We start from the raw sequence: 14,698 nt of genomic DNA, 5'->3' as shown, positions 1-14,698 counted from the left end.
CTTCCGAGACCAGACGAGATTGGCACGTTCAGGGTTGTATGGCCGTAGACTGGTTGGCCACTCTTATTTGCCCCTCAGCCACCACCTCTGGTTATTCTCATGTCTGTTCAAGCTTTACCCAAGTGTTGGGTGGAGGTGTATGGGAATCTAAGTGGGTGTGCAATAAACACTTGTTTGATGAATAAATACCTATTATGTGCTGCGAATTGTATTTCTTTTTTAAATTTTGTTGGTTTATTTTGGCTGGCTGGGTCTTTGTTGCTACACACAGGCTCTCTCTAGTTGCAGCAAGCAGAGACTACTCTCTATCTTGGGGCTCTGTCTCCTCATTACAGTGGCTTCTCTTGTTGCAGAGCAAGGGCTCTAGGGTGTGCAGGCTTAAGCACCTGCAGCATACGGGCTCAGCAGCTGTGGCTCTCGGCCTCCAGGGCGCAGGCTCAGGAGCTGTTGCCCACGGGCTGAGTCACCCCGAGGCATGTTGAATCCTCCCAGACTAGGGACCGAACCTGTGTCTCCTGCATTGGCAGGTCGATTCTTAACCACTGGACCACCAAGGAAGTCCACAAATGGTACTTTTTTAACTAACTCCAGCTAGACCTCATTCCTGATTTCATTGATTTCAAAAGGCTATTTGAAAATGAAAAGACATAACTAAAGAATTTGGGGCACATTAGTTGTTTTTTTTTTTTTAAGAGTTCTGTAGTGAAGTCTTTCACAAATCCATTATTGTGTTCATATAAACTGTTAATTTCAAGAAGATTGGCCGCCCCACAAACTTATGGAATATTGGCATCATTTCTTTGTTTGGGGGTGAGTTCATGGGCATGTTCTGGAGGGGTGCAATTCCAACACGGCTGTTTCCTTGGTTTGTAAGACACACCTGTCTTTGGATTCACTACTTTTCTTCTATAAACCTTCACACTCAGTTCCCAAGAATGTTCCTATCTCTGTTTGCACTTTTTAAAAAAACAATAACCAGTTTCACACTTTTCTTCACAGGCTTGTCTCTGTAATCCTTAAGCTCTTGTTTAAAAGCTCTTTATTTTGAAATAGTTTTAGTCTTACCAAAAAAAGCTGCAAATATAGGAGAGAATTCCTGTGTCCCCTAATCTTAGCAACAGAACAAGCAGCAAAGTCAGGAAATTAACATCGCTCCAATATGCTTAACTGAAGAATGTGCTGGATTTCCCCAGGTTTCTCACGAAGGTCCTTTTTCTGTTCCAGGATCCAATCCTGGATCCCAAGTTGTGTGAGCGACCATTCGTTTGATAAGTTCTCCTTCAGGAGAGCGTGACCCTTCCCTTCCCCCCGAGAATCAGCCCCCACTGCTTCAGGTTCCCACCTGCCAGCACTTAACCTCCACCCATTCACCAACTCTTCAGGCTGAATTCTTCCTACTGGGGTCTAAAGCATCAGAATCAAGTAAGCAATTGTTTATACCCTGTCCTGCCAGCAGCCTCTGTCTCTCCCTAGAGTTGGGTCAGTTGACTGTCCTGAAACCTCATCTCTCTCAGAGATTGAAAAAAAAAAGTCATGAACTTGCATGTCCACTGACATTCTCTTCATTGTAAGGGTGGGTGTGATACTCCTTCCAGCTTTTCTAATTTAAAAAAAAAAATTATTGAAGTATAGTTGATCTACCATGTGTCAATTTCATATTTATTTCCCTTGGACATTCTTTTCCATTATGGCTTATCACAGAGTATTGAATATAGTTCCCTGCTCTGTACAATAGGATCTTGTGGTTTATCCATTTTTCCAGCTGTTAACATCCCTGAGCAGAAACTGGAAATTCATCCACATTTTAATACCCATAAGCTGATGATTCTCAAGCTGAAACCTCCTAAAGTGACCGTTTTCCAAAGCAGCAGACGTTATGTAGATGTGGACACATCACATGGCTGACTCTATTTGCCTCCCAACCGCTGCTCTCTCATTTTTCTCTGTCTCAGTAACACCAGGACATACCTGAATCATGCTAGAATGGTGAGCAGTTCTCACCAGAAACACTGCTGTGCAATGGTACCTGAGGTCCTGACAGAGCTGATGGAAGGATAAATACACAGGAAAATCTGTATGGGAAGTAAGAGATAAACCTGCCATCATCGTGGATAGAATGATCAAATATGCAGGATCAATCCAAACTTACCATTAGAACTAATGAGAGAGTGGTGAGGTTAATGGATACGAGATCAATTTGTGAAAATAAGTCACCTTTCCGCAAATGAATCAAAGCCACAGCTTCTACAATAGCAGGACACTGCTACTGTACAATAAGGATCTTCTATTGGAGAAGGAAATGGCAACCCACTCCAGTACTCTTGCCTGGAAAATCCCATGGACAGAGGAGCCTGGTGGGCTACAGTCCAGGGGGTCGCAAAGAGCTGGACATGACTGAGCAGACACGCAACACAACCAGCATGGTGTAAGCACGCAGCAGTGAGATTTTGCGTCTAGGATCCGAAGCCCAGATCTGCATCTTCATGGACAACTGACCACGGGCAGGTTACTTAACATCCCTGAGTCCTTACAAGAGCACTTGGAGGACCGCCGTGAGGGTTGAGGCAAAGACGTACACTCCTGGCACAGAGTTCTCCATCGTCTAATCCACAGAGAAACCATCTGCCTTTTCCTCCCTGCCCATTGCCTATTCACAGGGAATACTTCCTCCTTTTTCAAACTGCTGCACTTTACCAAAGGAAGTTAAAAACTCCTGGGCCACCGTAAATGTACATTATATATCCCTAACTGCATTTTTACTGCTGCCCAGATACTGCGTTATTGATCCTGGATTAACTTTCCAGTTTACTTCCCATAACACCACACCCAGACCCAAATAATCGTTTCTCTTCTGCAGCTCTGATTCCATTACCAATTTTCTAATTTTGAATTTTCTACTTCAGAAATTGATATCCATTTAGACCGGGGGTCCCCAGCCTCTGGGATCTAATGGCTGATGATCTGAGGTGGAGCTGATGCAATAATGATAGAAGCAAAGTGCACAATAAATGTAATGAGCTTGAATCATCCCAAAACCTTCCCCCCCACACACACACTGCGGTCCGTGGAAAAACTGTCTTCCAAGAAATTGGTTGCTGGAACCAAAAAGCTTAGGGGCTACTCATTTCAATGATAAAAAGAGCTCATGTTGCTTCAGTGTCCACTCACTCATGCACTCTTGACCACCAGGGGCTGCCTTCACACCCCATGTGACACATCAGTTCCAGCGTCCTCTTTACAAGAAACACACAAAAAAGGGATGTATGTGGAGCCATCAACACAATAGTGCTGCAAAGGGAACGTGGAGTGATGTAAATGTTAAAATTTGTACTGAAAAACCCAAATGGAACTTTTTGGCCAGCCCAATAGTCTCTGGTAGATTTATCCAGAATAAGATTTCAAAGTCTCCCAGAATATCCAATCCATATATACAGAGCTTTTCCCACTTTTGTGACATACCCTTGACCCTTGAATGTTCTATTCTCAAAGTTGCCTGCAGGGCAGCAATTTACTCAATCTATCCTTTAAAAATGAGGCTTCCTTGGTGGCTCAGATGGTAAAGAATCTGCCTGCAAAGCAGGAGATCTTGGGTTGGGAAGAACCCCTGGAGAAGGGAATGGCAATCCACTCCAGGATTCTTGCCTGGAAAAATCCATGGACAAAGGAGCCCGGGGGGCTACACTCCATGGGGTCGCAAAGAGCAGGACCTGACCAAGCGAGCAACACTTTCACTTTCAGCCCTTAAAAGTCATCATTCCGCGGGGAGATGAACAATGGGTACTTTCTGTTCTCCTGGATAAGGGGAACCACTTGACTCAGTAGGCCAGAGGAGGTACCAAGAAGATTCTCTAGACTTCACAAGCCTATTTACCACTCCTGCCCAACCCCTCCTCACTCCTCTTTTCCAGCTACTAAATGTCATGGTGACATTTCCTTGTTTGTAATAATATGCAATTTACAGACTGAGACTGGGTCATTTTGCCTTTTCCATCAGTCATTTTCTTGACTCTCCTCAACGTACAGCTCTACAGCCCAGGTGAGTGTGTGATGGGACAGCTCAGAGCTCCATGGAGCACTCTGCAAGTTATTAAGTGGATTCTGACGTGGCTAGAATTCAAATAGCTATTTCAAAATATATAGCAACTATTTAGAAAGATGAAGTGATTTTGATAATGTCCTGGTGAACTATAACTTAAAGAGAACACAATTTTATTGATGTAGAATCACCAAAACGTGTGAGCAAGGAAACACAGGTTTTCTTTGCCTGTATTTCTTGGCCCATTTTTTTAAAAAAGAAAAAAAGTCATTCTTTTATAATGATAAAGTTTATAACTCCTCTGCACTACTGATCCAATTGGATTTTGGAAGCGTTGTCTCTCTTAGTCCTTGTCAAAGTCAGAGATGAGAAACTCAGCATACATGAATACAATGGGATTTACTATTTTCACTTAGAAAGTCAACATCATTCAGCAATAAGGATTTGCTAAATACATTTTTAAAAAGCCGGTGGATCCCTCAGTATTTGGATCCACTCTCCTATCAGCAAAGTTCCTCAGCATCATCACAAATATTTCTTGACCACAAACTAAGGGCAAAATTCTAGTTCCTGTTCCACAAATAAAAATAGATGCAAAAATGCAGAGATGGTTCCCAAGTTTTTTAGTAATAAAGTTCAATTGTTGTTCTTTAGTTGTTAAGTCATGTCCAACTCTCTGCAACCCTACGGACTGTAGCCCACCAGGCTGCTCTGTCCCTGGGATTCTCCAGGCAAGAATACTGGAGTGGGTTGCCATTTCGTTCTCCAGGGGATCTTCCCCACCCAGGGATGGAACCCGGGTCTCCTGCATGGCAAGTGGATTCTACATCACTGAGCCACATGGGAAGCCCAGGATAGTTGAGTAGATAAGCATAAAATAGACTTAAAATGTTACTATTCTCTAGGCCCTTGGAGCCCATCTGAATAATAAACTCTAATAAAAGTGGTTAAACTCTGGAAATGTCAAACCCGTGGTGATGACCACAGAGCTGTTGAGGGCACAGCTGACAATAAGAAGCCCATCCTCTTCTTGCCTGTTTCAATCCTCCTTTCCAAATGAATTGCACCAGATTTTCTAACCATGGACCGAAGAAATGAGGGACTACTAAATGTAAACTATGACCAAACCTTTCCCAAGCAGAAAGCCTTCCAATGATTTGTCACAACTACATAACCAAAAGCATCCTGTGATATGGGATGTATCAATGTTACTCAGGAGAGCAGTGGGGCCTTGCCGCTCAGAGGGTGCTCCGGGAGAGAGAACACCAGAGCAAAGACAAAGAAGACGGCATCTGAAGTGGACAGCTGACCTGAGATGCTGGACCAGTCGTCCTGGTTGTTCAGTCACTAAGTCCTGTCTGACTCTTTGCGATGCCATGAACCGCAGCACACCAGGCTTCCCTGTCCTTCACTATCTCCTGGCATTTGCGCAAATCCATTCCCATTGAACTGGTGACGCTATCTGACCATCTCATCCTCTGTTGTCCCCTTCTCCTCCTGCCCTCAATCTTTCTAGCATCAAGGTCCTTTCCAATGAGTAGGCTCTATGCAACAGTTGGCTAAAGTATTGGAGCTTCAGCTTCAGCATCAGTCATTCCAATGACTATTCAGGGTTGATTTCCCTTAGAATTCATTGATTGATCCTTGCATCCAAGGGGCTCTCAAGAGTCTTTTCCAACACCACAGTTCAAAAGCATCAATTCTTGGCGCTCAGCTTTCTTTATGGCACATCTTTCACATCCATACATGACTACTGGAGAAACCATGGCTTTGACTAGACGGACCTTTGTCAGCAAAGTGATGTCTCCGATTTTTAATATGCTATCTAGGTTTATCATAGTTTCCTTCCAAGAAGCAAGTGTGTTTCAGTTTCTGGCTGCTGGACCAGGCCTATATACAAAACAAGTGTGCTCTAAGCATAAGTAGCAATAGTTTCATTGGAGGGCTTTCTAAGAAATGCAGATCTTGGGGTCCACCCTCGAACTACTCAGTCAGAACATGCGTTTTAAAAAACATTCATTTCTTTGACTGCAACAGGTCTTAGCTGCAGCACACAAGAGCTCTGACCTTCACTGAGGCGTGCAGGATCTAGTTCCCTGACCAGAGACTGAACCCGGGCCCCCTGCATGGGGAGTCTGGAGCCTTAGCCCCTGGACCACCAGGGGACTCCCAGAATATGTGTTCTTACAAGAACTCCTGATTGAGGAGTGTGCACAGGAAGGATTGAGAAGCAACACAGCCGAGGGACTTTAGCAGGAAGGATGAGTAAGCTAGTCAAGGATTGCTACCTTCCTTGGATACACATGAGTGCGCAGGCAACCTCCAGAATAAAGAAAACAGACACTTTCCACTTCGCGAGAATATGCCTGTGCTCCTTAGAAAAAGCGCAGGCTCAAGCCAAGTGCTGTGTCCTCCACTGCCTGGCAGAAACCCCATGAATCCTTTTCAAGTCACATAAGCCAAGATCTGTCCTTCCAATCAATGCGCACCCTGAGTTGAGACAGCATTCTCCATGGATGCGCATTACCCACTGACCAGTAGTCTTACCAGCCCAAGCAGAAAGAGAACCAAGCTTAACTGGATCCTCAGTCTCGACTGAAGCACCAGAAGTTCAGAACGGTAATGGTGATCAGCAGGCACAGCCTAACGGGTCTGTTAGATGAGTAGTCTAGGAAACGATATGAGGGGCTTGAACTTCGGAGGCACACAACAGCCATCACCTGAGAGGACATGACCGCCTGAAAGGACACGGCCGATCGAGAGCCCTGGTGGGGTCCTCTGACACCTCCACCTTTCTGGTGGAGGAGGATGTACAACCAGATGAGGAAAAGGAAAGCTGCAGGTCACCCCTGAGCACAGAGCGCCCCTCGGGGAGCTTGGAACGGGGGCCTCAGAAGCATAAGCAGTGGTACCCAGATCCTACCAGGCCAAACTTAAAATCAGGAAGCAGAAACCAGAGTGCCTCTCAGACAGCTGATGGGAAGAGAGGGAGCAAGCTGAGACGGTAGCAGTGATGGGACACGGAGCGCTTCTCATGGACCAGAAATGGACCACGTGGGAGGCAGAAGCCATGGGCCACTCAGCCAGGGGCCCCACCCAACAGAGCAAAGCACCTAGCTTAGGGTGACCCCAGGAAGCATGAGGGTGGAGATGGTGTCACGGCCGGGAAGATGCTGCAGTCACCTGTCAGTATCCTGTGTGAGCGCATCCCATGAAAACACCCTGAAAGGTCTCCAGGAAAAAAACAAGATCAGTATTTTGTGCATATGCCACATGCAGGGCAACCTGGGCAATATTCACTCTGCCTTTCCCCCCATTCCTTCTCTGCCTGAACTCAACCACGGCGAAACAACAAACGGGAACTGGTGGGTGCAGGGGAAGAGGAAGAAATGCGCCAGGAAGGAAGCACGGAGAAGCCCCCCGCCCTCTCCGCCGCAGGCTTGCAGACCTGAAGCAGGTCAAGCTGGGAGGGAGGCGGAGCCTGTCTCTGCATGAATTCTGGAGTTAACCTTCCTATAGAAGACTGGCCTGGGCATTTTAAGGGCTTCCCTCGTGGCTCAGACAAAAGGAATCTGCCTGCCATGCAGAAGACGTGGGTTCGATCCCTGGGTCAGGAAGATTCCCTGGAGTAGGAAATGGCAACCCGCTCCAGTATTCTTGCCTGGAGAATCCCATGGACAGAGGAGCCTGGTGGGCTACAGTCCACGGGGTCTCAAAGAGTCGGACACGACTGAGCGACTAACAACAATGGGCGTTTTAACTCTAAATCACACTACCTGTAATAACCGTCTTCCCTAGTGGCTCAGGTGGTAAAGAGTCTGCCTGTAATGTGTGAGACCCATGTTTGATCCCTGGGTTGGGAAGATCCCCTGGAGAAGGGAATGACAACCCACTCCAGTATCCTTGCCTGGAGAATCCCATGGATAGAGGAGCCTGGTGGGCCCCAGTCCATGGGGTCACAAAGAGTCAGACACGACTGAGCCACTAACACACACTCACACTCATCTGTAATACTAAAGAACACAGAAAAGGCTAAATAGCTTCACAAATCTGGGTACCAACCAGTCAAAACTTGTTTCAAAGACACATTAGAAAAAACCAATAAGTTTGTCTCCTGATGATCCCAAGAGTCGTCGACGCAGTCAGAGGAACACTGAGCATTCACTGCAGAAAGAGATCAGGTCTCACGTTTACTGAACCCTGCCCGCCACCCCGTGCTTTACACAAGCCACACCATTTTTGTTAGAGTTCATTGGACTGAAAAAAATATAGAAACCCCTGAAAGTAGCTCAAATTAAAAAACAAAGTGAAAAAATAACAAATATTGTGGAGGTAATCTAGATTTCCTGGGCCCCCCAGTGCCTTTGAGACCTTGTCCTGCCCTCACCTTGAACCTATATTCAAAGTTACATCAAAAGACCCAACTCCAGTTGCCGCAGAAAGCCCATGTCTAGCCACGCAACACATCAGTGAGCCCAGAGATTTTTCTTGCCGCTTCTCTGAAAAGGGAGATACAACACCCAACATTTCTATTCCATTCCCCAATGTACAGCTCCTGGCCGCCAGCAACATCATCTTTTTCTGTCTTGTTCCCTTTTATCTCTTGCCACAAAGCCTCACAGATACCCTCCATTTTTCTGATAAATTCAGCTCTTGGCGAGCTCTATCCAATAATAACCTGGAACGTAGCCATCACTCCCACTCCTGCTTAGAAAGCAATTCAGTGACTTCTTTTCCCTCACTTGTGTCTCTTGAGATATAAAGCAAGAATGCAAAGAAGTTTAACAAAAAGTTTGTTCCTCCAAAACAATTCTATTTGGTAGGAGTGGAGAGACGGAATGAACATGGGAAATCTTGCTAGAAATTTCAGATTTTATTTTCTATCAATTTTACCTAGTAGTACATCTCAGAAAGCAGAAGGAACCTAAAAGGAAATATAGGGGCATAGAGACAGGCTCAAATTGTGGTGCTGGAGAATGCTTGAGAGTCCCCTGGACTGCAAGGAGATCAAACCAGTCAACCCTAAAGGGAATCAACCCTGAATAGTCATTGGAAGGACTGATGCTGAAGCTGAAGCTCCAAAATCTTGGCCCCCTGATGTGAAGAACTGACTCACTGGAAAAGACCCTGATGCTGGGAAAGACTGAGGGAAGGAAGGGAAGGGAGTAACAGAGGAAGAGATGGTTGGAATGCATCACTGACTCAATGGACATGAGTTTGAGCAACCTCTGGGAGACAGTGAAGGACAAGGAAGCCTGGCGTGCTGCAGTCCATGGGGTTGCAAAGAGCCAGATACGACTGAGCGACTGAACAGCAACAACAACAACAATAAAGACAGGCTTCCTGTGAACTGTAGCCCGGGAGTCCGAAGGTGAGGCCAGACCCTCTGAGTCCTACCACTTCTGTCACCTCTGCTGCTCTCCTTTCTTTCCCCCACCAGACATCCTTAGCATCTCATGACTGCACACGGCTGTCTATGTGCTCTTACACAGGGGACTTCTGTCCTCTGATGGGTGTCTCTGTGTGTCTCACTTCAAAATTGCCAAGAAAGGGTTTGATTGGCTCAGCTCACCCTGCAGATTTCTTCTGTGGGAGGATGTTGGTCAGCCCCCGTCTAAACAGCTGTGTCCAGGAGAAGGCTGTGTCCTCTGTTTTAAACAGGACAGCAGAGGCTGTGGGCAGGGGTCTACTCTCACTGACCATAAATGGCCCAGGAAGCAATGAATAGCATCTCTGTTACACACGTGTCCAGCTGGCAGCTGAAGAGTGAATTAAGAAAGAAATGTTGCGGCACCCCCAAAAGCTTGATACAGCGTGGGAGATGATATCCACTGCTGTATTTTTTTTTTTTAATATCAGGTCCCTTTTGATGATTTCTCAGGCTCCTAACTATTACACAGAGGAAATTAAGCACAATTCCTCTACTGGAAAGAACCGGAATCTATTCTCAGGGGTCACAAATAAAAAGCACCAGGAGCCAATACAGGCAATGTTACATAATACCTGTCTGTCAGAACTCTACAGGTCTCTGAGTTGCCAAAGATCACAGCTATTCACCTGGAAAGCAAGCAAGTCTGTGCATGGAGCCTCAGTCTCTGTGCTCTTTCCATGACTGCAGGGCACGTGGGAAGGGCAGTCAGCAAGGTCTCTGCCTCCCCCCATGAGCTCCACTGAGCACTCTCTGCTCTGACCAGCCGCAATCCCACAAGGCAGCCTCACTCGTTTTTAACACCCCCTGGTATTGTATTCTGTTGTCTCCTGGCTCATCTGTGACGATCCTATCTCATTAATAAAAGTAGCAGCAGTTTTTTTTTTTTTTTCCTAAGTATCATAGGCAAGCAATCCAATGCCCACAAAATATATAAAGAAAGGAACAGGTAGATTTCAGGGTTGAAAGAAACACAGGCTGAAGCTACCAAGTAAACAAATTCAGCACTATTTATTATTTATATGTTTTCAGTTTGAATACATTTTTAAATACATTTTCTTGAGTTTACCACCCCTGGGGCCACAAATGATTTGCATATAATCATGGAACTCCATTTCCTCAGTTTAAAAAAAAAAAAGAAGAAATAAAAACTCATGTATCTGCCTTAGTGGCTATTATGAAGGTGAAATAAGCTAACATTCAGGAAAAAAATAAGAAAAGTGGAAGGAGGGAGAAAGGCACCCCAAATTGTTGATTCTGGCCTCAGTTTTATGTCAGATATTCATAGTATGTGTTTGCTTTTATACTAAAGTGTGAAGGACTCCCACTGGTTTAGAGTTTCCATTGATATATTTTATTACAGAATTGCCGTTGATTTCTGCACCTGGGAATGCCTTAATAATGGCAAACCACCTTGCTTATGGCTCTTTCTGGGGATGGAATAGTTGGAGTTAAGAGCTTGGTGGGGCTCAGAAGCCTAGTGTATGTCCTCAGTTTTTACATTAAAAAAAAAAGGCCCAGGGAGCTTCAGTAACTTCCCTGTAACTCAGTTCACACAGAAGGCATAGCTCAACCAACTGTGAGGTCCAGTCTTCCTCCTTTTCCCTTATTTCCACGATTTCTCAGTAAATAATCCTTCACCAAAGGAGTTTTTCCACGTCTGAGCTTGTACGTTTGAGATGACTTTAAGAAAGGTCCCCTGCATCTTCATTTTCTATTTTATGAAAAATAAAATTTAAAATACAAACTTGCTCTGTTGCATCCACATTTTGTGACATCACAAAAGGATATCACATTCAGATATCATTTTAATTATCTAGTAATCTCTAAATATCTAATGCCCTCTCAATATTGCATTTGAATATTTTGTTTTAAAAAAAGAAGTCTGGGATTCACAGATACACATTACAATATACAAAGTAGACAGGCAAGAGGACCTACTGAACAACACAGGGAACTAATCCAATCTCTTGTGAAAAACCTATAATGAAAGAGGATGTATAACTAAATCACTTTACTGTGCGCCTGAAATGAACACAACACTGTAAATCAACCAGACTTCAGTAAAAATTGTTCTAATTAAACTTTAAAAAAAAATTAAAAAGGACGATGGAGATACTGAGACGGCATTATAACTGTGTGTCATGAAGACAATGCAAACTTTCTAAGGCCCTAAGAATGTGGGGAGGGGATGGGCAAGGTGTTAGATAACTTTCCTCCACCTCTGTTGACTGAACACAGATTTCTAGGCCCTTAGTCAAAAATAGCATCAGATTTGGGGTCTACAAGATACAAGATGTGAGATTATCAAAACACTGCACTTGAGGTCCAGCTTTGGACTTGAATAATTTGAACAATCCAACATGTTAGATTTAGACCAGAAAAACAATTACTTCTCATTTACTGCCCTCTGTTCCTGGAAATTTAACTTATGCATGAGCTTATATTTGTTTTATGCATTTTACTGAGAAAACGAGGACAATTAAAATTTTAAAAATCAATAAAATGTATAACCAAAATAACATAAATAGATTTTCACTAATATCCTGGAAGTCATTACAGCAATTTATGTTTTATGCATCCCATTAAACTTTTTAAAATTCTCCAGCATGATTTAGATTCTGGGTAGTAAAAAGAATTTACATTTTTTTATTTATATGGGTTTCCTTTCCTATTTCTTTCAGTAATTACCAACTAAAAAGGAAGCCACTTGTTTAGCATGAAGACCTATGGCTGGCAGGACTTCCCTGGTGGTCCTATAGCTAAGACTTAGCGATCTCAATGTAGTGGACCAGAGCTTGCTCCCTGGTCAGGGAACTAGGTCCCACTTGCTGAAACCAAGACGCAGTGCAATCAAATAAATAAATAAAAATAAATATTAAAGAACTATGATTGGCAAGTCGAACGCAGAAAGAAAGACAAATACTATAGGATATCACTTATATGTGGAATCTAAAATACGAAGCAAATGAACTCATCATGAAACAGACTCACAGATGTAGAGAAGAGACCAAGAGCTGCCAAAGGGGAGGAGGATGGGGGAGGGATGGATTGGGAGTTTGGGTTTAGCAGATGCAAACTAGTGCATACAGAGTGGATAAGCAACGAGGTCCTACCATATAGCACAGGGAACTCTGTTAGACCCCTGTGATAAACCATAATGGAAAAGAATATGAAAAAGAATGTGCACGTATATATAACTGAATCACTTTGCTGTAGTCTAAAAGTTAACACTACACGTTAAATCAACTATGCTTCAATAGAATAAATAAATGCATAAATAAAATAAAGTTCAGAGGATTCCCTCTGAAGGGAGGAACCAGGCACTCCCGCAGAGGATGACGTATATCTGTCAGCCGTCAGCATCAGGGAAGCTGGGAACTCAGTAAAAGCTATCTGCGGAGGTCCTGGTAGGCCCAGGGATCATGAAATTCAAGCCAAAAGACAAGCTGGAGTGACCCGACAAGCAGGAGTCACGATGGACACCTTCTCAGCTGAAGTCTAGCTCTGGGATATGCTTGGTCCCAGCACAGGGACGGTGGTCACGAAGTAGAATGTGTGACGGAGGAGAAAAGGCAGGACGTGAACCAAGTTATGACAGCGATAAATCACAATTCACAAGCTTCGTGTGTGTCTGTGATGCCCAGAGCAGCTTGTGAGTCATGGCTGATCTAACCATTAGGGAGGCTGCCCACAGAGAGGAAGCTGGTGATTCAGCTGTGTCCTCAAATCCAGGAGGGAAATCTTCTCACCCGCCAAAAGGAGGAGGAGGTACTTAACTCCAAAGTGGAGACCGAGGAAAAGCTTGGAAAGTGGGTGAAATGCCTTGTGAAGGGAAGCTCCCAGATCTAAACAGGAAGGGGCAGGAAAGAGGGGGGAAGAAATAGGTGTTACCTCGGAGAGGGGAGATCATTAAATTGGGCTTGTCTGTGTGTGTGTGTGTGTGTGTGTGAGAGAGAGAGAGAGAGAGAGAGAGAGAAAGAAAGGGGAAAAAAAGGATCAAATGAGAACCTTTAGATCTAACAGGATATGATTGTTCAAAATGTGAATTTTGGAGAACATACATTGGGAAAAGGAAAGCAAAAGGAGGAAAAAGTGACAGAAGAGGAAACGGAAAAAAAGAAAAACACAAAACGAGACTCAACAAGAAGAGAGGGTCACAAAGATTTAACCAGTCTTGGGGAGGAGGAGATAGGAGGGAACAGCAACACCGGCAGGAATGGTATTGGTTGACACTTCTTTCCTGGATGTGGTCCCAAAGTGCAGAGGAACATTAAGTTGGGTACTGAAAATTTACAAAAAATAAAGTTAGGAGTAAGTCTAGTGAGAAATTGGATGCCACTGATTCTAGGGCTTCCAGTAGGTGAGGTCCCCCAAACCACTGATTCTGAGGTCTGGGCACTGAATTGATCGATGGGAAAGACATGGGGAGTCCCGGTCCCGACAATAGCTGAGTTAAGGTCCTGACAAGCAGCTTCACACGTACAGCGGTCAAAATGCAAAGCAAACACAGTCCGAAGGCACTCTAGAGCAACCCAAAGTGAGCAGATTTTCGGGGAAAAGGTCTGCAGCAACTACTTCAGGTAGAAAGTGAGGGGGCGGATTCTAGAATTAGCAAAACCAGGGGGAGAGTCTCAAATTCTGTGCCTAAGCGCTGCCCAGATGGCTGGCTGCCCCCCACCCCAGCCATGAATACTAGGGGGATTCAAGCTGAACCAGATAAGGATAACAGAGCACAATACGGGTAACTCGCCGTTCACTTAATTGCCCACTTTAGGGAGAATCCAGCGTCTCCACCCAACATTCACAAGGTCAAGCTAAAATTGAAAGCGACTCAACATAAAAAGAAACACGAAAACGTGACCCATCCTCAACAAAGCAGCGCAAGCAACACAGATCAGTCCCAAGACAACCCAGACTTTAGAAAGCAAGGATTTTAAAGCTGAGATTATAATGAGGCCATCAATTAAAGGAAAATGGCACTCACACCGCAAATGAAGAGACAGCAAATCTAAGTCAGGGAAACAGAACAAAGAGGGGATTCTAGAATGGAGAACACAGCATCTGGAGTAAACCACTGAAAACGCAGTCACATGGAGAACACGGGCACAGAGTGAAAGCAGCGAAAGAAGCGACTGTATCTGAAGATGAGAGAGGAAAAAGGAACATCTGCAGAAGGAGATAAAGTGTCTAACATACGTGTAATTGCCATCCCAACAAACTAAGAATAGGAC

Source organism: Muntiacus reevesi, chromosome 6 (genome assembly GCF_963930625.1).
Source record: "Muntiacus reevesi chromosome 6, mMunRee1.1, whole genome shotgun sequence".
In the NCBI taxonomy this organism is placed as follows: Eukaryota; Metazoa; Chordata; class Mammalia; order Artiodactyla; family Cervidae; genus Muntiacus; species Muntiacus reevesi.
The sequence above is the reverse complement of the archived record's forward strand: the minus strand, read 5'-3'. Positions refer to the sequence as shown.